At 43.5% G+C, this 9,743-nt stretch overlaps 1 long non-coding RNA gene across 1 annotated transcript; it reads left to right on the top strand.

Annotated features, from left to right (window-relative positions):
- The first annotated feature begins 3,863 nt into the window (after positions 1-3,863).
- Positions 3,864-8,483, top strand: LOC142826934 (uncharacterized). The gene is made up of 3 exons (XR_012901213.1): positions 3,864-4,006; positions 5,851-5,947; positions 8,263-8,483. It is a non-coding gene; the product is annotated as an uncharacterized LOC142826934 (long non-coding RNA).
- The last annotated feature ends 1,260 nt before the right edge of the window (positions 8,484-9,743 follow it).

Below are 9,743 nucleotides of genomic sequence, written 5' to 3'. Positions count from 1 at the left end.
TGTCTGATTCTGTTCAATACCTTCATGAATTATTTAGATCAGTATTTCCCAAATAGTGCTCCGTGGAACACCAGGGTTCCACAAAGTGAAAGTAAGGGTTTCACGAGAACCTGATCACTCCCCGCCCCTCCAGAGCTAGTCTTAGGGGCGGGTGCACTGGGTGGTTGCCCAGGTCCACCATTTCAAGGGGTCGCCACAGTCTTTTTTTTTTTTTGGTCAACAAGTTTCCCCCAGTATTTTTTTAAGGGTTCCATAGCCAAATAAAATTGGGAAACACTGATTTATTTAATGAAAAAAAAGGTAAAATTTATAAAGTTTTCAGATTAAACCAAGCTGGGTGGGGTGGCAACTGCTTTAGAGGAAAGCTTATAATTCAAAAGGTTCAGGACAAACTTGAAAAATGATCTGAGGCAAATAGGATGAAATTCAATAAGGACAATTTCAAAGTTTTCCACCTAGGAAGGAAATATCAGGTGCATACATACAAAATGAGAAATAACTACCTAGCAAGGCTTACTGTGGAAAGAGATCTAGTGATTATAGTGGACCACAAGCTAAATATGAGTCAACAGTGTAACACTATTGAATAAAAAGCAAACATCATTCTGGGATGTATACAGAGGAATGTTGTAAGCAAGACATGAGAAGTAATGCTTCCATTCTACTTCACACTGATTAGGCCTCATGTAGAGTATTGTGTCCAGTTCTGGGCATCACATTTCAAAAAACATGTTGAAAAATTGGAAAAAAAGATGACTGGTTTAGAAAACACAAGCTATGAGGGAATACTGAAAGAACTGGAAATTTTTAGTCTGGAAAAGAGAAGACTGAGATGATACAATAAAATCTTTCAAGAATCTAAAAGGTTGTTACAAGGAAGAGGGAGAAAAATTATTTTAGTTAACCTTTGAGAACAATACAAGAAGCAATGAGCTTAAATTGCAGCAAGGGAGGTTTAGGTTGGATAATAGGAAAAACTTCCTAACTGTCAGCATGGTTAATCACTGGAATAAATTGCCTAGGGAGGCTGTGGAATCTTTATCATTGATGATTTTTTATGAGCAGGTAAGATAAACACCTGCCAGGGATGGTCTAGATAGTGCCTCTCGAGGTTCTTTAAAGTTCATTGATTCTACGATATGCTCCATATTGTGCTCCCAATTAAACTAATATTAATTCCAAGTAACATTTATTTCACAACTAGAATGCTTACAAGGTGTTGCCTGGGTCCAGCTTGGAGGTCATGCAGTCCTTCCACCAGTGCTCCCCGGGTCTGGCCTGGGACTAGGGAATGCACTGCAGAGGCCTGCTAGAAGCACTCCCTGGGCCCGGTTCCAGTAACAGAAGGGGGGGGGGGGCACACAGGACAGAAGGTTGTCAGAGCCTGCTAGCATGGCCATGATGGGAAGCCTAGTGGTGTTGGCAGGGCAGCTATAGGTTCTGGGGTGGGGGCCAGAGCTATGTTTCCCTTTCCCTGTGGTGCTCTGTGGGGAGGCATGGTGGTAGGGCAGGCACACCCTAATGTCTTGGGCCAGCTAGCGGCTGCTGGAGGAGGAGAGGGATTTGTGACGGGGCACAGCAGACCGTCACTTTTAAATTCCCTGCTGCCATCAACAGGGCACTGTGGGGTAGAGAGAGCGCATTCGCGACATGCTCAAACGCCGCACAAGAGGTGAGAGGGGAGATGCCCGGGCATGGCGTGATGTCACGGCCCAGGACTTTCAAATCATGCGGCTCAGCTCCAGAAGGAGCTGGAGCCTGACTACAAACGCTGGCTAGCCTGAGCCATTTTTGCACCCTGGGCCCGGCAGCACTGCCCTTTGTGCACCCGGGGGCACCGCAGCCTGACTTGGCAGCACCGCGCAGTGCCCCTGAGGCACCCCGGGGATGCCCCTGCCTAGCCCGGCAGCACCGTGCGGCCCCCGGAGGTGCCTGGCTAGGGCCTGGCTGGCCTGTAGCTTGGGCCAGCTCTGACTCCAGCCCCAGGACTCGGAAGGCAGAAGCCGAAGATAAGGGAGGGAAGAAGAAGAGAGGGGAGGGGAGAGGAAGGGGGAAAAAGAAGAGGAAGGGGTGGGAGAGGAAGGGGCTTGTGCTGAGGGGAGGGGAGCAGGTCAGGAGAAGAAAGGGGAAGGCACCAAGGGACAGGGTAGAGGAGAGGCAAATGCCAGGGGGCCAAGTGGAGACAATGAGGAAAAGGGCAGAAGGGGAGGTGTCAGTGGGAGGGATGGACAGGGTGATGCTGGGAGAGGAGAGAGTAAGCGCATTGGTGGTTAGAGGGGGGAGAGGGAGGTGCTGGGAGGCTTGAAAGGAGGGGTGGGCATTAGAAAGGTGGGGATGGAGCAAGACATGTGTGAGGGCACAGGGGCATGAGAGGAATGGGGGCACAGGGCGGTGAGGGGGTGGGCATCAGGGAAAAAGAGGGCAAAGGGGACAAGTGCAGTGAGGGAAGGGGGAGGCACCAGGAGGGTGCAGGGGTAAGGGAAGGTGCAGGTGCCAGGGGATTCTGGGGTGAAGAAGAAGGGCAGACACCTTCAGGGGAGGGACCAGCACCAGAGAAGAGAGGCAGGGCAGGTGTGTAGAGGGAAGTGTTAGGAGAGGGGATGAGGAGGGGTAGCTCACATGATCATAGTGGGGCTACTGGAGGAGTGAAGGGCTGGTGGAGGGAGGCAGATCGCAGGAGGGCTGAGGGCAGTGAGAAGGGCAGGAGTCAGGACAGAGGAGGAGGGTGAGGGGTTGGGGGGCAGCAGGCTCCAGGGGAGCTGATGGAGCAAGAAGAGGAGACATGGCAGCAGAGGGAAAAGGTAGAGGCTTATGAGATATTTATTAATAACTTGGGTGCCACAGTGGCACATGCAAAGAAGCCACATGAACTCAGTACTGGTACACAACACAAAATTCATTCTGCTCATGGGAGGAAACTCTTAGAGGGAACACTTCTCGCAGCCTCTTCTCCCTCTCTGCCCCCTCGTTAATGTCACACAAATTGGGGTAATGCAACTTCAGGATAGTTGCATGAGGGAAGCTGGAGGGGGGCAAACTAATCACTATTGGTAGGAGGATGATGGGAAAAGTCCTTGGGGGGGTCACATGAAACCTTTTACTTCTGGTCATGTGTCCATCTTGCCAGGAGAGTATTACCTCCAGAGGTTTGGCCAATGGGGATCAGGGGGAGTGGCTAACAGGGTCAGGGGTGTGGCTAACGGGGGTCAAAGTACATTTTTAAAAATTCTTTGGGTGCACACCCTAATGAAATGTCCTGCACACGCTTATGAGGGCCACAGGTCGGGGGAATGGGTTGAGGCAGAAGGCCATTTACCTGAGCTGGTGGCTAGCAAGATGGTGAGCCCCATTCCCAGGTGGCCACTCTCTTCCTGGTGTGACTGTTCCCAGGGTTCACTCTGCAGTACATCTGTCCCCTGAATTCACTGCCCCCAGTGGTGACTGTGCAGTATCGTGTCCCTCTGGTCAGCCCCCTCCCTTGCCATTTTATGGGAAACAATCACAGTCCAGGCACAGTCCATTTTCCTGCCATAACCAAACTCTGACTGTGTTTAAGTTAGGATAAGAGGAAGCTGCATACCAAATATGGTGGTCCTAGCTGTTATAGAAGAGGAGGACAAATGGACTCAAAGAGAGATAGATGCTTCCAGTTTAGCTCTGAAATGCAGAATCAGTTCTGACAAGAGATAATAAGCAATGTTGATTTTCTTGTAAGTGTTCTAGAATTAGAGCTAAAATAAGTAAACAACTGACTTTTTTTTTTAAAAGCACCATTTGAATTTCTCCTCTTTCTAATGGGATGCTGTCATGATCATGAGGGTTAGCCAGCAGCTTGGGAACTAAGGGGTTATCCCCTAAGTCAGGTAGATTCAGCCAATAGGAATGTAGATAGGAATTTCAAACTAAGACAAAGGAATGTTTGGTTTCTCCCTCCTTTCTCCAGGGCAGTTTCTCTGAGGGGAACAGACAGAATGTCTCCCTCCAAGAATAGACTCTTCACTCTTCTGTAAGTAGGCTAAAGTTTAGATAAATCTGTTAGGTTTCATTGGTTTATGGTTTTGGAAATTGGATCTGATGTCTGTGCATTTAAAAATGCTTTTTGCTCCCTTTTGTAACTAAGCTCCTGGTCCATGGTGGGTTTCTCCTTACTTTGTTACTTTTCCATCTAGTCATTATGCTCACAACAGGAATATTGTACTGATAATAAAAATGCTTTCTCTTTTCTTTTCTTAACCTGCCATTGGTTAATTTTTGTGTTCTGGGTTGTACCTTAGAGGTGAGATTTCCCAGGTGATCTCACCCCTGATTTTCTTATCAGTACTTGGGTGGTGGCAGCAGGTTTTTATCCCCAAAGTCTAGGTCGTTAAGATTTTTGGGGGAAGTTTTATACCAAAGCCTGGTAGATAAGGTTTTGGGGTACTTTTGCTGGCCCCCACTCCTGCATTTATTGTGCTAGAGTGAGGAAGGAGCCATGACATGGGTGCAAATTGTTAAATTGAATCCAAAGGGGACAAACTGTCAGAGAAAAACACGAATGATTCAACCCCAGCCAAAAGAAAATGTAGCAACACGCACTGCAGCACTGTCCACATATATAGCTATTTGTTTGTATCTTCCTCTTGAAGGTCCTCTGATTCCTCACCCTATCCAAGGCGGGCTATGGTTAATAGTTGCTTCTGATTTACTTCAAACTGACAAGGATCACTGTCTGAACAATGCTGAAAATTTTGAAGAACATTGAAAAATAATCAAGCTACAAGATACAAGAAATATCACAATAACTGACAAAATGAAACAAGGTTGTGCAAGATATGAAATACTGGCTAGACGTGTTTGAGGTGACCTAAATATGCCAAAGAAGAGTTCCAGGATAGTTTTTCAAAATGAGATGATTTTATACATGATAAAGATTCAACAGATTTCTATAAAACACAGAGAAAGGGGTGAGCTGGCTACAAACTGCCAGGAATCTTTTCAGAAAGCAAGCCTTGGCGGTATGGATCCATATTTAGCTTAATTGAACCCGAGGACTGCTCTTATTAGAGGCATTGATGCATTACTATTTATGGGGAGAAGAACTAATAGAAATCTTCCTACAGAAATACGTTATTTAGTGCTGCTAGGTCTTGTGAGTGCAAAAAAGGAAAGAAAATGGTAAACATATCCAACAAAAGAAATATTATACTAATACCACTGAATTTGTAACTATCCTAATGCAATGAGTTATCATCAGCCAGCATTGTGAAGGTAGCAGAACCTGCTGAGAACTCAGGCAACATTGCCCTATTTATATTTGTTAACACAAATTAAGGATGCTCAAGGCTCAGCTTTCATATTATTGGGTAGGGTGTAAGAAACTAAAATTAGATTCCTTTTTCTCCACTCACCAAGTCAATTGAATTTTTCCGGAGGTGAGGGCATTCTAGTAAGCATCTAAGCAACACCTGCTCCACTCCCTGGAGGCAGGCATTGGTTAGGTGACAGGAACATTCACACGTGCACACTCCCAACCTGCCACACAGTGAGCAGAAACAATATAAGCCAAGAATGCCTTCCCCTCAAAATCATAGGGGTGGCTGGAACATGAATGGGGGGAGAGTGGCAGCAGTAGAAAGTTCCTTCTCCTTCATTCTACATAACAATTCATTACATTCAATTGAAAATAACCACACACCCCTCTCTAGTGGAATGACACTAGAAAGAGGCAAGCCTGATCACTGGCACCCTTTAGGTCAATCTCTTCATGTATTAGTGTGTGAGAGATTTTCAAAATAAAAGAATTTCATATAAAGTGTGATGGCAGAATGTGAACTATTATTTATGCTTAAAAACGAATTCTTTATGCAACAGGATAGATGGAAGGTGGGAAGGAGAGGCACAAAAACACAGTAACCTCTGATGAAAATGAACCTGCCCAATGACAGGGGTATTCAGAAATATCACCAAGGTAATAGCAAGGTCATAGATATTGTGGTACATCTGGCACTGTTCTGTAATAATTTATAAATATTGCATGTTTATCTAATTATTGTGGTGCTTACTATATGAATATATTGGTTTGGTTTGGTTGGGGCCTGTCAAAAAATAATACGAAGAAAAAGAAAATGGCACAAGTTAAGCCATTTTGCAGAAAATACTTGGGAGTTATCAAGAGACAATAGGATAAAAAATCTGCACACAGGAAAAATCAAAATATCTCTGGTAGGTTTAAAAAGGAATATTCTCTCAAGAGAGATGGATTATATGGAGGAGCTAGGCTGAGACAGAGGTGTGCCCTAGGGGTGTATGAGGAAATTAAACCAGCCTTGCAGACCAACTGTGAATGGCATGTTACATCCCCTTGGAGTACAACTTTGATGGTGGGAACACTGAAGCCCCTTATACTCTTCTGAGTTCTCTCTCACAATGCTAGTCTAGTGACTAGCAACAGACCTCCACAGGTGATGTGATCACTCAGCCATCAATATGCTCTACATATTACCTGGAACAATACAAGCTCAATAATTAATTTACCACTTCATCAAAGGACAGTGAACATACATCAAACTTTCTAATAAGTAGATTCCCTGAGCACTTTAGACATATTCACTGGAAAATATTGACATTAAAACAAGTTTATTAACCACAGAAAGACAGATTTTAAGTGATTATAACTGCTAGGCACAGAGGTAAAAAATTGTCACCTAAGAAACACAAATAGCAAATCAATCTAAATTCTAAACATTAACAAACCAAGCAAGATGTGACTGAAACAGCTTTTCTCACTCCACTGGATGTTTGAGGAAGTTTACATTTCTGAATACACAGTATTCTCTTCTGAGCCTGAGAGCAGTCATCCGAGTACATAGTCTTTGTTTTTCAATCAATCTTCCAGAGGTTGAGATTGGGGAGGGGAGAGGCTATATGGTAATGTCAATGACCCTCACTTATATTCATTTTTACTCTTCCGATGCTCAAAAGATCCTTGCTGTGACATAAGGCTTAGGTTACCACCAATGTACATGTCCTCTCTGAGGAGTCTCTGATGGGCCTTCAACACCTGTCTGGCTGGTATAAATCTGATTTGTCAGTGTTAGTCGCTCTTTTGATGCCACTGAAAGATTGGCATTTCAGTAACAGAAATATAGTTAGTCTTCATAACTTCATGTACAATGATAATATATGTAATGCAAGAAGCTAGTAATGATCAACAGATCAAGACTTCTTAAATTATTCCTCACAAGGCATGGGTTATTCATAACATATCATAATCATATCACAATGGTGAATATGTGGTTTGCAGAGTGCTAGTTGAAGGTACAGAGTGTTTCAGGGAGCCTTTAGAAAAGATACACATGTGTAATAGGATTGTTTTAAAATCCTTTTTTTCTAAATGCTTTGTTACTACTGTTAAGACAATTGAACAAACATACTTTAGCTTTAGAGGGATACCTGGTTATTATATTCACCACTGGCCACAGACTCCAAAAGGAAAATACACAAGGTGCTCAAACTCTGTCAGATGTGGAGAGTAATTATGATTGGTACACAAGGTGCTATTGCCCAGGACCTAATCTTAGAGAAAGAAAATTGTGTGATTCAACCTCAAGAGTGGTAAAGACATAATGGTTACATCTAGACTGGCATGATTTTCCGCAAATGCTTTTAACGGAAAAGTTTTTCTGTTAAAAGCATTTGCGGAAAAGAGCGTCTAGATTGGCATGGACGCTTTTCCGCAAAAAAGTATCCGTGCCAATCTACATGCAGTTTTGCGCAAGAAAGCCCCGATCGCCATTTTCGCCATTGGGGCTTTTTTGCGCAAAACAATACCGCATTGTCTACACTGGCCCTCTTGCGCAAAAGCATTTGCGCAAGAGGGCTTTTGCCCGAACAGGGGCAGCATAGTATTTCCGCAAGAACACTGACAATCTTACATAAGATCGTCAGTGTTCTTGTGGAAATTCAAGCGGCCAGTGTAGACAGCTGGCAAGTTTTTCTGCAAAAGCAGCTGCTTTTGTGGAAAAACTTGCCAGTCTAGACACAGCCATTAATATGTGACAGATTATACTTGGAGAGAACAGGTAGGCCACAGAAGTTCAGTTAGTCCTGTGCCATGACAGGTATATCAAAATACAGCAATGGCAGTGACAGAATTAAATAGAAATGAATACCTATAGATGTTTATTGCTCATCAAAACATTGATTTTTTTTCTTAAGTGAAACTCTGTAAGCCATTTATCAATGTATGAGCAAAACAAACTGAAATGTCTGAACTATTTACAGGTTGCGGGTCCAGAAGAAATGAAAATATATACATACTGTCTCAAGCAAAAGATGAACAGACATGCTCCTACAACCAACATTTAAAGCAAAACTTATTTAAAGTTCCAAATGGTTAACTATTCCCCACCCCAGTTTCATGTGCTTCAACACTTCCAAGCTATGAAAGGAATTGCCAGCATACAAACCCCAATTCAGGAAAATAGTTTTAAGCCTCCTTGTAAAGGGAACAGCTACGTCTACATTGGCCCCTTTTCCAGAAGGGGCATGTTAATTTCAGAGGTCGTAATAGGGAAATCCACGGGGGATTTAAATATCCCCCGTGGCATTTAAATAAAAATGTCCGCCGCTTTTTTCCGGCTTTTAGAAAAGCCGGAAAAGAGCGTCTACACTGGCCCCGATCCTCCAGAAAAAAAGCCCTTATTCAAAGTAGGAATAAGATCCTCCGGAAAAGGGCTTTTTTCCGGAGGATCGGGGCCAGTGTAGACGTTCTTTTCCGGCTTTTCTAAAAGCCGGAAAAAAGCGGCGGACATTTTTATTTAAATGCCGCAGGGGATATTTAAATCCCCCGCGGATTTCCCTATTACGACCTCTGAAATTAACATGCCCCTTCCGGAAAAGGGGCCAATGTAGACGAGCCCCACAAGAATGCCTTATCTCACAAGATTGCAAAGTGATTTTGTAGGCTGATGAAGTTTGAACAAGTATCCAGACTTTAAGTTGCTTATCTATGCTACTTTTAACCTTGCAAGGTTCACACATCCATAGTGCTAGCTAATTTTTAATAAAAATTGCAGAAGAAATTTTAGTACAGTGATCTGATCCATTAGACTGTAGTGTATCTTGTAATAGAACTGAGAAGTCATTATAACCTGTCATTATAATGACCCACAAACCAAAGGATTTGACAGAGCTATTATCACTTATCTTACCAACAAATTAATATACTTAGAGATTAAACTGTCCTCAACTATATTTTGTTGCTAATAGTAAAATAAAAAAAATAAACTCTCCAGTACTATATTCTGTGTATTTTGTTTTTATTTTACTATATATTATTTGCTATACAGGCAGTCCCCGGGTTACGTACAAGATAGGGACTGTAGGTTTGTTCTTAAGTTGAATTTGTATGTAAGTTGGAACTGGTACATATTGTAGGGGGAACTCTAGCCAAACATTTCTCCAGAGCTCAGTTTTATTCTCCCACACCTCACTTCCCTCAGTCCTTTATTCTCAAGCTGAGGTGTCTGCTGAGAAAAGCCGCTCTGCGTCTCCCTGGTCCGCTGGCAGGGGCGCTAGCTTCGCGTCTCCCTGGTCTGCTGGGGGGAAGCAGCTAGTGCGGGGTTGCCTCACCCCATTTGTAAGTAGGGATCCGATGTAAGTCGGATCCATGTAACCTGGGGACTGCCTGTACCTTCATAGTGGAAACTTAACATTAGAGAAGAACAATTTTATATTTATCCTGAGTCCTTTTATGAAGTACC

Source organism: Pelodiscus sinensis, chromosome 1, assembly GCF_049634645.1.
Source record: "Pelodiscus sinensis isolate JC-2024 chromosome 1, ASM4963464v1, whole genome shotgun sequence".
NCBI classification, from domain to species: domain Eukaryota; kingdom Metazoa; phylum Chordata; order Testudines; family Trionychidae; genus Pelodiscus; species Pelodiscus sinensis.
The sequence above is the reverse complement of the archived record's forward strand: the minus strand, read 5'-3'. Positions and strand labels throughout refer to the sequence as shown.